The following is a 15,691-nucleotide window of genomic DNA, read 5'->3' on the forward strand; positions in this document are numbered from 1 at the left end:
GCATGATGAGATACGGTTCGCTTAGTTTGAATGTTTTATTATTTCACGTCTATATCAACGTCTTGCTGTGGCTTGACTAAGGTTGGTTTTTGGCTTTTGAGGAAAAGAAATGGCGCGGTAATTGTCCATAGATTTTCGAAGTATTACCTAGAGGGAAAGCTGGCGCTACCGTCTGTGGTTAGCAAAAATCTTTTCCTTCCTTTTTACTATTATTTTTAATAAAACCACTACCACTACCACCATCCACCGTGGGAATGCCGGGAAGACAGCAAGGCGCACTTGGCTTCTCCCTAAAACGGGACTACGACTGCAAAAATACAAATTTTCGCAATAATAGTTTGCAAGAAATCGTTGTTTTGCAATCACTATGTCCTGCAATAAAATATGCTTACTGTACATTGCAATAAATGAGCAGAAAAGCAAACGATAACCAAATTTGATCATTGTTAGAGAAGGCTTTCTCTTCCTGCCGACAAATGTAGCAAATCGTGGAAAATAAACTTTGAGTTCGAGAGACACGCTTTTCACAGCCAAAGTTCTTTCAAAAAATTGTTAGCGCTTAAAATTCTACTCTTTAGAAGCTTCTGTTTTCGTGTTGTGAAAAAGAGAAATATTTCACTGGTGTAGTCAGCTATTGCGGGACGCGCCTTATGTGCGTGCATAGGCTGCGTTCTCGCCGTGAGAAACTTGCCTGATCCCCCGCTTTTCTATGAGAAACTATAGTTTGCGCACACTAAGTCCTGGCTTGGCATGTCCTGGCGCTGCACTTACAGATTTTGCCAAGAAAACCATGAATGGCAGGCGTGGCCCAGTGGGTTGGGCGCCCGTCTCAGCTACGGGAGGTGGATGGTTCGAAACCCACCGCCGGACACCCACCGGTAAAATGGGTACAAGCGTCCCCCGGCCTGGCGCCTGGCTTTCTTTAGGGGAGTTCGCTTGAAAGAAGCTCCGTAAACCCCGCTGCGCCCCTCGCAGGCGAAGCCCTAGTCTCGGACAACCTCGCAGCCTGCTAAAGGTGGTGCCCCTTCTGCCAACGTGGATCGAATCTCGATCACCTGCAGCAGCACCCGCGGCTTCGGGAGGTGGTGGGCTCGACTCCCGCTGCCGGCCGGGTACATACCGGTTTTCTCAAAAATGGGTACAAGCTGTGACCCGGCCTGCTGCTCGGCTTAGTTGGGTTGCATGGCTTGGAAAAGGAGCCTGCGGCTTCAAATCCCGTCGTTGTGGCTGACATGCGGCACTGCAGCAATAGCTAGGCCACAGCGTTCATTTGGTGATCAATCTCTCGGGATCAAACATTAACTGCATGCCACCTCCCAGGGTGGCAGGGAGGACGCACTGCCTATCCAGTGCGTGGAACGCAATCAAGGCACGCTTTTGCAGTTGGACACCAACGCCACCTACATGAAAGCGAGATTGAGGCCTCCACTGACCCACGGAGCCGGTCTTGCGCCTTTCCTTTCGTGAAAATGAACGGCCTTTGCAAAGTTGTCAACGCCAATGAACTCTATCGATGCCGTCGGCTCACTTCTTTTGTTTGGTTTTTGAGGACAGGAAATGGCCCAGTAACCGTCTCACATATCTCGGTGGACACCCGAACCGCTCCGTAAAGGTAGGGATAAAGGAGGGAGGGAGAGAAGAAAGAGAAAATTGAAAATTTAAAGTTGGATTTTGAGCAAAGGCGCGGCGAGGCGCGCGTTGTGACGTCATGTGCCTCCTGAGAGCACCACCACGGCGAAATCGCGTTCGCGGCCAGTAAAGCTTTCGCTCTAAAAGACGCGCGTTGCAACCACCAAGTGATCGACTACGATTCAACAAATGATACACCCGAGAGGAGCCTCGCCACATTGATTAGAACTCCTAGATCCCAGCCCCGTGCGGCAAGGAAGCCACCTTCACCCCGTTCCCTGAGGAGTTGTTGCGACTGCCGGAAGAATGAAATGGAAAGTGCACGGGCCTGCCTACTGGCTGAAGCTGAGCCACAATCGCTGCCACGTGGAGACAGGAGAGTTAAAAGAGATGTGTGAAGATTGAAAGACGCACGTTGCAACAACCGCGCCTTCCGAAACGATGACGGCGGTATAGCAACAGATACATCCGGGGACAAGGAGCCCTCGCCACATTGATGAGAGCTCTTAGATGCCAGCTCTGTAGGGCGAGGAAGCCACCCTCACCCCGTTCCCTGAGATGTTGCGACTGCAGGAAGAATAAAATGGAAAGTGCACGGGCCTGCCTACTGGCTCAGGCTGAGCCGCATTCGCTGCCACGTACATACAGTAGTAGAGTTAGATTATTTCCGTTTCTTAAATATATCCATAGATATCATTATATATACAGTTTATATGCCTCCGTAAACATTGACTCATTTCTAAATTACAATGACTCGGTTGTCATGACAAAGACATGGCATGTCTTTTATATGCCTCTTGTCGTTACATACTCCTTCATGACTACAAGTCTCAACTTAATGTGACATAGCGCGCTACATTTTGCAAACGCGTTTTCGCCTAACCATCGCCGGTCAGCACTGGTGTTCGTCTCTCTTCCGTATTGGTCTGTCGTGTGGATATTTATATGTAAACAAAATCACTTGATTGTGTGAAGAAAAACTAGGCGGTATACAGCCAATCACAGTGTTTGCATCACGTTCTTCTACCGCAAATGAAGCCATCCATTCATCGCGCGGCATCATGAAGCCATTTTTAAAAGCGCGCACTGATAACCAGATTCTAACTGAGTCGTGGACAAAATGTTGTGCTGAAAACCTGAGAAGGGCATATTCCAAAACTAAACGCGGTGCGTTCCTATGCCTGCCGGAAATTCTTTATCTGTCGCTTGTTTTATCTCCACCAAACGGCCTAAAAAGGAAACACGACCTAGATATATGTTCCCCAAATCCATGTTTCGCATCTCAACACACACCGCTTGATAAGACCTAGCAGGTTTAAAAAAAGTAGTGTGGATTACCTCAGCTAATCCGGGATATACAAAGCGAAAGATGCCTGCGTTCACTGTGTTCATTGGCGTTGGCGTTGAGAATGTTCTAGACGGCGATGGCTTTGAGGAAACGAAGGGGGCTCCCTGGATATGCGGACGCCTAATTCGTGCTTTGATACATGTGGCGGTGGCGAGAGAGAGGTGTGGCCTGAATGCAGTAGCGCTGACACCGTTGTGGCTGACATGCGGCACTGCAGCAATAGCTAGGCCGCAACGTTCATTTGGTGATGAATCTCTCGCGATCAACCGTGAACTGCATGCCACACCCCAGGGCGGTAGGGAGGGCGCGCTGCCTATCCAGTGCGCGGAACGCAGTCAAAGCAGGCTTTTGCAGTTGGACACCAACGCCACGCCACGGCACGTACATGTAAGCGAGATTGAGGTCTCCACTGACCCACGGAGCCGGTTGTGCGCCTTTCCTTTCGCGAAAATGAACGGCCTTTGCAAAGTTGGCAACGTCAATGAACTCTATGAACGCCGTCGGCTCACATGTTTTGTTTGGTTTTTGTGGAAAGGAAATGGCACAGCAACCGTCTCACATTTCTCGGTGGACAGCCGAACTGTGCCCTAAACGAAGGGATCAAGAAGGGAGGGAAAGAAGAAAGAGAAAACTGAAAATTGAAAGTTGCATTTTGAGGAAAGGCGCGGCGCTGCGCAGCGGCGGAACACCTGTGGCTGAGTGCTGCTAGCGGCGCATGGGCAGTAGTGACTAGGGAGCGAGCGAGAGAGATATCAGCGGCGAGGCGCGCGTTGTGACGTCATGTGCCTCCTCGGAGCACCGCCACGGCGAAATCGCACGTTCGCGGCCAGTACAGCTTTCGCGGTACCCGCCGCGGTGGCTCAGTGGTTAGGGCGCTCGACTACTGATCCGGAGTTCCCGGGTTCGAACCCGACCGCGGCGGCTGCGTTTTTATGGAGGAAAAACGCTAAGGCGCCCGTGTGCTGTGCGATGTCAGTGCACGTTAAAGATCCCCAGGTGGTCGAAATTATTCCGGAGCCCTCCACTACGGCACCTCTCTCTTTCTTTCTTCTTTCACTCCGTCCTTTATCCCTTCCCTTACGGCGCGGTTCAGGTGTTCAACAATACATGAGACAGATACTGCGCCATTTCCTTGCCTCAAAAAAACCAATTATATTATATATCTTAGGTCCAAGGACCCGCTGCAGATAAATCAGATATTAAGAAAGAACGCCGTCGGCTCGTTTTGTTTAGTTTTTGAGGAAACGAAATGGCACAGCAACCGTCTCGCATACCTTGGTGGACTCCCGAACCGCGCCGTAAAAGAAGGGATAAAAGGGGGAGGGAAAGAAGAAAGACAAAACTGAAAAGTGAAAGTTGAATTTTGAGGAAAGGCGCGGCGCTGCGCACCGGCGGAACACCTGTATCTCGGTGCTACTATTGGCGCATGGGCAGTAGTGACTATGGAGCGAGAGAGAGAAATATCCGTGGCGAGGCGCGCGTTGTGACGTCGTGTGGCTCCTCGGAGCACCGCCACGGCGAAATCGCAAGTTCGCGGCCAGTAAAGCTTTCGCTTTAAAATGGTTTTTGAGGGAATGAAATGGCGCATTAATCATGGTGGAGACTCCGCCTGCGCCATGAGGGAGGGAAGCAAGGAGGAGGGAGGAGGATTTCTGGAAGTGGCTCAACAATAAGAGCAGGAGCCTTCTCCGGTTTCTGCATGAAAACAGCTCACATGATTTACTTGAATTAGTTCGCAGCGAGGCCAAATTATGCCTTCATGCCAATTGTGCGAAATAAAAAATGCAAGAAAAATGAAGTGCCGTAGCGGAGGACTTCGGAATGACTTCGACCACCTGGGGATCTTTAGCGCGCACTGACACCGCACAGCACAGGGGCGCCTTTGCGTTTCGCCTCCACCGAAACGCGGCCGTCGCGGTCGGGATCGAACCGAGGTACTCCGGCTTTAGTAGCCGAGCGCTCTAACCACTGAGCCACTGCGGCGGGCGTCTAGAATTTCGCCTTCATCGGAATTCGACCGCCGCGGCCGCCCGGGTTTTTCGGGTCAGCAGCCAAGCGTCACAAGCACATAGCCACGGCGGCGACGGTAGAAAGAAATGGGCTTGGGCAGGGCACGTAATGTGAAGGCAAGGTCCGTAAGAGTAACGGACTGGTTTGGAAGGGAAGGGAAACGTAGCAGGGGCAGCAGAAAATTAGATGGCCGCTTGAGATTTAGCTTGCGGGGATAAGATGGCCGCAGGTATCACAGGACAGGGTTAATTGGAGAGACATGGGAGATGCCTGTGTTAGCTACAGTGGGTGTAGTCAGTCTGACGTATGTGAAAAGCACATGCTCGGTGTAACGTCTCTGTGGGGTAAGGGGTACGTTGGTTCGGATTTCGCGAAGAATTCAGAATGGATTTTTGATGAGATGTGGGTGAGGTGGAGCGATTAATGTGTGTTCCCCTTACATGTCTTCGTTTTGCCTGTTGTGATATTACTGGGAATTCGGGGTAAGCGCATTCAGTTCTCTTAGCTGCCGCCACGTGGCGTGCGGCTAGGAGCATGATTACGGTCCGCGGCAATATTTATTCCTGCAGGCATCTGGGAGCCTACCGAGAGAGCGCCTTTTTCAGGATTGCTAGTGAAGTAGTGTTTCCGCACTAAGAACACGGCGTAGTTAGTGATAAAATTCGCTCTTTGGTCTAGACAGTGATCACGACACAGGGTCGAGACATAGTCGAGTGCTGATTGGTCAAAGGGGTGTGCGACATGGTGACATCACGTGACAGGGCCGAGTTAGCACGTGCGCTGTCAGGCCGCTTGGCCGCGTGCACTGGTCACGTTACATGGCGGAGTGAGGTGGCGGTCTCGGCAGTAGTAAGCCGCGGTGGCTCAGAGGTTAGGGCGCTCGCCTACTGATCCGGAGTACCCGGGTTCGAACCCGACCGCGGCGGCCGCGTTTTGATGGAGGCAAAACGCAAAGGCGCCCGTGTGCTGTGCGATGTCATTGCACATTAAATATCTCCAGGTGGTCGAAATTATTCCGGACCCTTCCACTACGACACCTCTTTCTTCCTTTCTTCACGCAGTCCCTCCTTTATCCCTTCCCTTACGGCGCGGTTCAGGTGTCCGCCGAGACGTGAGACAGGTACTGCGCCATTTCTTTTCCCTAGCAACCAATTTTCAATTTTCAGTAGTTGACAGATGCGCTTGGTTGTGTTCAGACGTGTCTAGGAAGCTCCCCGTATCAGATTGGAATGGAACCGGAATGAATGTCGTGTGTGTCTACCTAGTGGACAAATGAGTCAACGCTGAGACAGCGACCGAATCTCGAGCGTTAATACGCCTCACTTAGGTCGCTGGTTCGAATCCCTGCCACGAGCTAGGCTCTAACTTAACTAGTAACTTTATGCTGGACAGAACGCTCTATCGTATGACACCATCCGGAACATTCTGCGAACGGTTGACCCACAAATTTTACTCGAATGTCGGGATTAAGTGGACCGACTTCGACACCTGCCAGACAAATATATATATATATATATATATATATATATATATATATATATATATATATATATATATACACCGGGTCGACATAGTTTAGTTTCTAGTTTTGGTGCTCGGGCATCACGCTGCCACCTGTTGTTATTTTTTCCATTATGTAACCACCTCGGCTGCCATGGCAACCACTTGGAGGCCGCCAACTTGGATTCTATCCGTGCAATCAGCATAACTCGGAGGCTCGAAACGCGACCAGCAGAGCTAACTCTAATCCCAGGTGGTTGAAATTTTCGGAGCCCTTCACTACGGCGTCCCTCATAGCCTGAGTCGCTTTGGGAAGTTAAACCCCCATAAACTAAACTAATCTAAAAATCCCGCAAGCTGAGAAGGCAACCAAAGAAGTGTGTCACCGAGAAAACAAGGCGAGTGAGTGTCGACCGCGGTGCATTCGGGGAACCCTGAGGTGCTCCGAATGAGGTGATCGCATCTCCTTACTCAAGTCTCGAAAGCACCTCACTCTAGACACCGGAGTAGTAATGAAGGCTGGGGGGACGCGGTCGGGCGCGTACAACCCGACAATGCGCCATTTGGCAGTCGTCGGTTTGGTATGAACAATGATAATGGGAGGAGCGAGCAACAATATCTGAATTCGACACGCGGACAGCGAAGAACAAAGACAAAAGGTGGCACTGTTGTCAGGCGAGCCAACAACCGACAAAAGGCTGCTGTAAAGGGAGCGAAAAGCGGAAGTGACAACACACCACCCGGGGAGCGGTGGCCCGCTGTGCAAACGGCACACACGCACGCACAAAGAGGAAGAGAGAGGAAGAAAGCAGGGGCGTAGCTGTGACGTCATTGTAGGTGGTGTGGAGGAGGGGGTTGCGCAGCCGTTCTAGGCTCGCGGTGTCAGGGCGGAAGCTTGGGGGCTGAGTATTATGCATCACCTGCGGTTCCCAGAAGAGCACCTCGCCACTCTGTGCCCCTCAGCCGTCCTCCCCCTTTTCCCTTACTGTGCCCGGTGGCGTGTGCAACGATTGGCACTCACAGCCATGCGGACAACCCGGTAATGTGTTATGCCAGATCGATATACCCCGGAGCAACGCACCCGCGTATGCACCCCGCTCTGTATACACCACGTGCGACGGATATTGAGCTTCGGCGTGTGCTGCATTTAGGGTTCTGCACCTTCGGAGGAGTCTGTTTTCGGGCAAATGCAGTTTATTTATTTCGAAGTTTATTTTTGGAGAGAAATGTGGAGTTTTGGCAAATTTAAGCTTGTAATGCCCGGCATATACTGTAACGTTAGACACGGATTGTAAGAATGTCAACAGCCTCAATGTATGCTCACAAAAGAATATGAAATACCCAGAGTATTGCACAGACCGTATTTCCCTACTGGCTTATCCAAGCAAACTTTGATGGTTGTAAGATCATTGATTGCGAATCTGTAGCCACTACCGGCAAAACAAACAATTTCGCCTCACAGACGTATACTGCTATACAACAGCAAGTGAAGGAATGATTTTACATTTTGCTAGAAATATATCGCACGTGCCTGATAATACCTGCGAGTTTTGGAATTCTTAGAGAGTTTTAGAGATTCTTAGATTCTTGCATAGGGCCCAATAACACGAACAGACTGAGTTCATCATCATCATCATCATCAGCCTGACTGCACCAACTGCAGGGCAAATTTAAGGCCTCTCCCATGTCTCTCCAACTAACCCTGTCCTTTTGCCAGCTGGGCACAGCCTATGCCTGCAAACTTCCTAATCTTCCTAATCGGGGTTTAAATAGGGTATTCACTCCGAGGAAGGAGGCCTGGTGAGGGGCAGGAGGGTGCTGGTATGTGGAGGGTGAATCTTGTCCAGGCATGATGGCTGCTTAAGAGGATTAACCGGTTCATCTGCAAAACTGTGAAAAGAAATAGGTCAGCTCAGCAGAAAGGAATCTGGGGGCATGGAGCGTGGAGAGATAGCAAACGTGGTCTTGAAAGGCTGTGCGTATAGCTGCGACAGGTGGCTTCCTGTGACTGGCTGCGTTGACCTGAAAAACTCGGATAAGGGAATTAGGCAGCACGGCGGAACGAAATACTGGTTGACGGAAGAAATAAGAATTTAAAGAAAAAAGAAAAAAATAGGGGCGGGATGGGAGTCCTTTGCGAACGGCCATATATCGATCAGAAAATTGTCGTGTTTACTGATCATGCAGCAGGTGGGCGGCCACATGGCACGGCTCTCGAAGTAGATTGAAACAGGCTCTACATGCCCCGAGAGTTAATTCGCGTGCTTGAACCACAGGGCGCGCTTCTGTCGTGCGCAGATAGGGTGCCTCGATGCCAGCGCCGAGTGGAGACAACTTAAGCGACGCCGCCATATTGAATCACAACTGGCCGCTCCCATGTACCGCGAAATGCTCGACTGGTAGCCCAGTCAAGCTCTCGCTACAAAAGGCCGTTCAAGTTAAAGCACTTTGAAGCGCGCCGAGAGCATGAACGGCGCCGTTGCAAACACTAGCGCCGCTGATCCCGTGTGATTCAATATGGCGGCGCCGCTGAAGTTGTCTCCACCCCGGCGCTGGCAGTGAGACACTCTAGTGCATACGTATATGAATGTGGTCGCTTTATATCAACTTTAGAAAAGTACGGCCGCTTGATTCTGCAGTTGAAGAACGCTTTTTTGACAGAGGGAATGGGACCCTGAATAACATGATGTGCCAACAGCTTCCGTTTGCTTCACCTTTACTTCTTTTTTAAACAGGGGCCAAGTGTTTTTTCTGGACTTCTTCACAAATATATAAACGCTTCTTGGCAGAGCTGCATTCGACAGCCTAGGTGCGCCTCCGAATGTCAACGACTGCGGAAGAGGAGCGCTTGTTCAATGCTCACGCAAATCCAAATAACAAAATAAGACAAAAAAACGGCGGGCATAAGGCACGGGGTCATATTCCTCTAAGCTCTTAGCAGTCTCGCCTTTAGTTCTTTTTTGAACTGCTTTATCGTTGTATCAGGGTACTTAGTTTGGCATTGATATGGCTTGCGGGATAGAGCTAATCTGTTCCCTTCCCATCTTTGCTTATGTCTGCAAGAACGCCACCAGTCTGTGACAGCGGTTTCTTCTCTGAATTTCTTTTTTCTGTCTTTCCTAGTTATTTAAGTTTTGTCCGTGGGTGCGTGAAATGCATTTCGCGAAGCAGCGGACGTTGCCCCCAGATGTGTCGATATCGATCGATTTCTGAGAACGCATTAGCCAGATCTTCGCTTTCGGCATTACGGACAGGATTCGAGGTCGGGGCAGATTTCGCGTGATTTGTGTTCTCGTGCCGAAGAACAGAATAGCAGGAAACAAAATAATTCTAATTCAGTCTGCCAATACGCTGACATTAAGCTGGTGTTTATTGGTTGGGTTTAGTGCTTCCCGCATTTCGCATGCGAGAAGTGATTCACTAATTCATACACCAAAAGAGTCAAGAAAAAAAACATATCCAACGGTTCCTATAAATGGCAAACCATAACCACCTTCGAAAAAAATAGTGTAAGCTAAACGCGAGGCTGAGCTGAAAATGACCCGCGTTTGGGAAGTCGCTATGTATGTTCGAGTTCAGTCCGACTACTGAAAAACAAAGCGCAGATCGAACCGCCGCGGTGGCTCAGTGGTTATGGTGCTCGGTTGCTGATCCGAAAGGTCAGGGTTCAATACCGGCCGAGATGACTGCATTTTTTATGGAGGCAGAATGCAAGAGACCCGTGTACTGATTTATGTCAGTGCACGTTAAAGAACCCCAGACGGTCGAAATTATCCGGAGCCTTCCACTGCGGCTTCCCTAAAACCTGAGTTGCTTAGGGACGTTAAAAAACCTAAACCACTAAACCAAATTAAACCAAGCAAATATCGGACAGAGCTGTTGAAAAAAATATTATGAAAACAGTTTTGTGAGCGTATATGTTTATTTGCCTGGCACGTTTTTTTTCGAATCGAACCGTGACTGTCTGCAGATAATTTTTGTGCTGGAACAGTTTGACTGCCCAACACGTCTACCCAGCTGTGCCCATGCACCACCCAACTGTATCATCCTTGATACGAGTAGCACGTTGCGTTTACAGCTCTCTTTCAACCCTCGATATTTTCAGTTCGTATCTAGGTTGGTCGAGGAAAAAGTGAAAGACAATGCTCGCAACCAAATTACCAGGCGCACAGTCCACTGGGTTCCTGTACTAAGGACGACCACCTGCAATTCCGGAGACGAAACAAAGTTTTCATCCTTTCATTATTCATTCGGCCTACCTAATGCACGGTGTCCCATTGTTATGAGGCATGTCACCGATGGTTTCCAATAGCGCATTATGCACGCCCTGTAATTCTGATGGCAGACTCTGCTATCCAACGTTGGTTTCCATTCTAAACCTAGTGGCAAGCTATTGTGGGTACAGTTCGTGCATGCTTGAGGTATTCTCAAGGAAAGGAAATACGAAGCTGGGAATAAGCGGAAACAGGATGTGCAGCCTGTGTAAAAAGTGTACGCAGCCCTCGAGGTCTCCTTCGTGACCACATCGTGTGGCTGAGTTTGCATGGTTAGCTTTCTAAATCTCTAGAAGGCAGGGATTCTAAGAGTACCGGAGTGGCCTAGTATGTGTTACAGCCTAGAGGCAAATCCTTTGGGCTGCATGTTTTTTAGACAGGTTATGCGTAGTATCACGCGAAGATGGAAATAATCTTACCAATTCGTGTAGGATATAAAGCAGATGAATCAATTCTACGCGGATTTGTAAAGTACACTGGAAGGCAACAGAAGTAATGTCAAAATATGGGGCACATACGGAACCTAATATCCACGAGCAAGGCAGAGGCGAAATGCTGGTGGAGGGGATCTGGTAAATAAAGTCGGATACAATTAAAAAACGCAGCGACTTTTCTTGGATAATGGACCCGCTTCCAGCCAATGGCGTAGGCCGATCCTAATGAACGCGCTAACGTGACAATAAAAGAAGCAGCGAGACAATGCAGGGTGGAGACTATCCCCTATCATGGAAGGACGGGACTATCCCCTTTCATCGGCCACTGCCAAGATGTGCTAGGAAAGCTTCCAATCGCCTACCAGTCCCGCATTACTTCAGTCGCACAAGCGTATGGAAGAACGTTGAGAGGACGGGGTAAGCTCATCCTTCCCATGCGTTTTAGGGCATATTTCGGTACACCTGTCTAAAAACCGTTAGAGATAGCAGCTACCTGTTTAAATCCTTTTTATCGTTGCTTTATGCTCTTTACCGTAGTAAAGGAAAAACAAAACACAGTTGCTGGGCGAATCAGATTCATCAGGTAATTTTATGGTAGTCGATGTACTATCGCCTACACTCTTTATCACACTGCCTTCTTAACATGACTTGAGGCAGCAGTTGGGAGCAGCCATGGTCGCGCTCTTCGAGCAGCCGAAAAATTTCACAAATGCTGGCGAATTACGCAGTGCCGAGTTGACGTCCAAACGGGGCACAAGTTCTTCCAGGGAGGCACACCTGTCGTAAAGCCACTTGAGGTACACCAACTGTCCTAATGAAACTGCCGTATGGTTTACAACGGCGGCGGTGTCCCACTCTGTCGTGATCATGGCGTCTATCGCCGACGCCACCCCCAGGGCCACGGTGGCAGTTCGTAGGGACTCGTCATGGTGCGAGTGGTTCGACGGCTTCTGCGCGAAGCATTCCAAGCCAGTTTCGATGTTCTTGCTTATCTCCTTAGGCCATGGACGCTCCAAGAGGAAAGACCACATCTCAGCAGCCATGTCCACTCCCACAACTGGAATCCCAAGAGCAGCCACCCGGCTCGACTTGTGGCCCAGAAGAGCGTACACGTTTGTCGGCACGTAGATGACGTCACCGCGCCTCGCGATAGCAGGCAGAGAGAGGCTGTTCGCGTCAGGTATCTTGCGGGACAACATGGTCTTTCTGACATCGAATACGTACGAGCGCGCCCCCAAAAGGCTTGCGAAAAACGTTTTCGAAACGTTTGGAACTTGAATATCGGAGGCGACGATTTCCGCGGGCACCATCACCCGGAGCTTATTCAGTTCCTGCGAGATCTGTCCCTTGGACGCCCCACCGAGCATTGGATGCACTGCGGCCTGGTCGATGACGTTAAGACGTATTTTGGCGAACAGGCCGCGAACGTATTTGTCCATGCGGCTGCTGCTTAACGCCTCTGCGAAAAATGCCTCCTCGACTTCACAGACGCGCAGCAGCTCGCAAGAAATTCCGTTCGCAGCGTCGGCCGGCAAGACGTCGTACAACTTGTCGCGACTCATCAGTGCGGTGCATATGACTGCGTACGCAAGCGTGGTACTTTGTCCAGGCGCCTTCACAAGGATCTCGAGGAATTCACTGAGTCTGTCCTCTTCCTGGGTCTTCACGGCCGTGACATTTGGATGTAAAGATAAGATCAGGTCTTGGACTATCGCTTGCCATTCCCTCTCAGACAGACCAGAAAAAGGGGAGAGGTCAATACTACGGGACACTGTTTTTGGAGCCTTGTTGGAGCCTTGAGTAGAGCTCAACTGATCTTCAAGCTGCTGAAGCTGTTGAAGAGTCACGACATCGTTCAGGGCCTTGTTGAAAGAGTCAACCGCAGTGCCAAGGTCGTCCGTTTGATCCGTATCCAAGACGCAGCCGTCGTTTTTTCGGATGGTTGCTACGATGCCGTCTTCAGAGACCGTGATAGAAACGACGGTCGGCAGGCCATACCTCACGCTCAGCTCCGCAAAGAGGCGAACCGCGTGGGGCAGTTCCATCTTCTTGTTGACAGCTGCGACTTGCGCGATGGCCGTCACGAAGACGGCGATGTCTTCTCCGAGAAGTTCCTCTTCTTCGCGGATGGGCTTCTTTAGAGCGGCGAGCATCTGGGCGGCAGCGCTGGGACCCGGTGTTTCCGCGCCCCATTCCACCAGCTTCCGCTTCATGGTGGCTCTGAAAATGGGCGACAGGTGTTCAGGTGCTCCCGCGTCCACCCTGGAGCAGACATGTGCGTAGAAGTCTTCGCAAGGGTCGGTGCCCAAGTCGAGGACGCGGAGCACCGTGAGCGCCTCGTCGGTACAGCAGAAGGAGCTCACGGTCTGAATCGAAGGGTCGGACTTGCTCCTGCTGAGTACAGCCACGGCTACCAGAACTAAGAAGAAGGTCGAGACTGCCGCGCCGAGGAATGCCCCCACAACCGGTAGAAAGCTCCCGGGGATGTTATTGGCGTCTCAGGCACGGCCGCAGTCATAGCCTTGCTGTTCTGAGTGGTGTTCCCCATGGCTCCCAGTGGATCTTGCTGCGCTTTTGATTCGGGAACCGATGCTGGCAGTGCCTAGGCCTCGCGCTTTTTCGTGGCGTTCTGCGTGGCTGACTGAGGATGATGATGATGATGTCCTCAGGCTTAATGGCACATACCCACGGCGGGGGATTGGCCAGTGTGCTTTGCAGATACAAACGCACTCATCGACAAGGAGTGGAGTATTTGGATATGTTTTCTTGGACTAGAATTTGTACAAAAAAACGAAAAAGAAAAAAACAGTTGATTCTCATTTTAGCAGAGCAATCTACCTGATGTAATTATACAATCGTGAATACAATCGCACCCTTTTTTCAGGGCATATCCCTTGGCTCTTGCCCCGAAGAAGAGGAGAATCGGAATAGATAGAGGAAGCCCTATTCGAGCGAGGGTGATTTTCAGGTAAATTCTACGGAGTGCAGCGACCCACCGGCAGAAGAGGCAAAAGTGATCTGGACTCAATTTTGCCACAAGACTCAGCACGACTCGCTCAATTTTTTTCTTCAAGCACAACATTCAACCTCCTCGACTACCTTAAATTAGTCATTGTTTCACAATTGCTTGTCTGTAAAATGCAACCTCTTAATTAATTAATTAAAATGCAACCTCTTAATGCAATTATCTCAATTCATAAGAAGGGAGACGCCAAGGACTTAAAAAATTACAGGCCGATCAGCTTACTATCCGTTGCCTACAAAGTATTTACTAAGGTAATCGCTAATAGAGTCAGGGCAACGTTAGACTTTAATCAACCAAATGATCAGGCAGGCTTTCGTAAAGGATATTCCACAATAGATCATATTCACACTATCAACCAGGTGATAGAGAAATGCGCAGAATATAACCAACCTCTGTATATAGCTTTCATTGATTACGAGAAAGCATTCGACTCATTGGAAACCTCAGCAGTCATACAGGCATTGCGTAATCAGGGGGTAGAAGAGCCTTATATCAAAATACTGGAAAATATATATAGCAACTGCACAGCTACTATAGTCCTCCATAAAGTCAGCAATAAAATTCAAATAAAAGTCCAATAAGAAAGGGCGTCAGGCAAGGAGACACGATCTCGCCAATGCTGTTCACCGCATGTTTACAGGAGGTATTTCGAGGCCTAAATTGGGAACAGTTGGGAATAAGAATAAATGGAGAATACCTAAATAATCTGCGATTTGCTGATGACATTGCCTTGCTGAGTCACTCGGGAGGTGAACTGCAAATCATGATCAATGAGTTAGACAGGCAGAGCAGATCGATGGGTCTAAAAATTAACATGCAGAAAACCAAGGTAATGTTCAACAGCCTAGCAAGGGAACAACAGTTCACAATTGGCAGCGAGAGCGTAGAAATTGTGACGGAATACGTCTACTTAGGGCAGGTAGTGACGGCTGATTCGGATCATGAGAGGGAGATAACTAGAAGGATAAGAATGGGGTGGAGCGCATACGGCAAACTCTCGCAGATCATGAGCGGCAGTTTGCCAATTTTCCTCAAGAGGAAAGTGTACAACAGCATAATCTTACCGGCACTCACCTACGGGGCAGAAACGTGGAGGCTAACGAAAAGAGTTCAGCTTAAGTTAAGGACAACGCAGCGAGCCATGGAAAGAAAAATGATAGGTGTAACGTTAAGAGATCGGAAGCGGGCAGAGTGGGTGAGGGAACAAACACGGGTTAATGACATCCTAGTAGAAATCAAGAGAAAGAAATGGGCTTGGGCAGGGCATGTAATGCGAAGGCAAGATAACCGCTGGTCCTTAAGGGTAACGGAGTGGATTCCAAGAGAAAGTAAGCGGAGCAGGGGGCGGCAGAAGGTTAGGTGGGCGGATGAGATTAAGAAGTTTGCAGGCAAAGGGTGGATGCAGCTGGCAAAGGATAGGGTTAATTGGAGAGACATGGGAGAGGCCTTTGCCCTGCAGTGGGTGTAGTAA

The sequence above is a fragment of the Amblyomma americanum genome, chromosome 9 (genome assembly GCF_052857255.1).
Source record: "Amblyomma americanum isolate KBUSLIRL-KWMA chromosome 9, ASM5285725v1, whole genome shotgun sequence".
Lineage (NCBI taxonomy): Eukaryota > Metazoa > Arthropoda > Arachnida > Ixodida > Ixodidae > Amblyomma > Amblyomma americanum.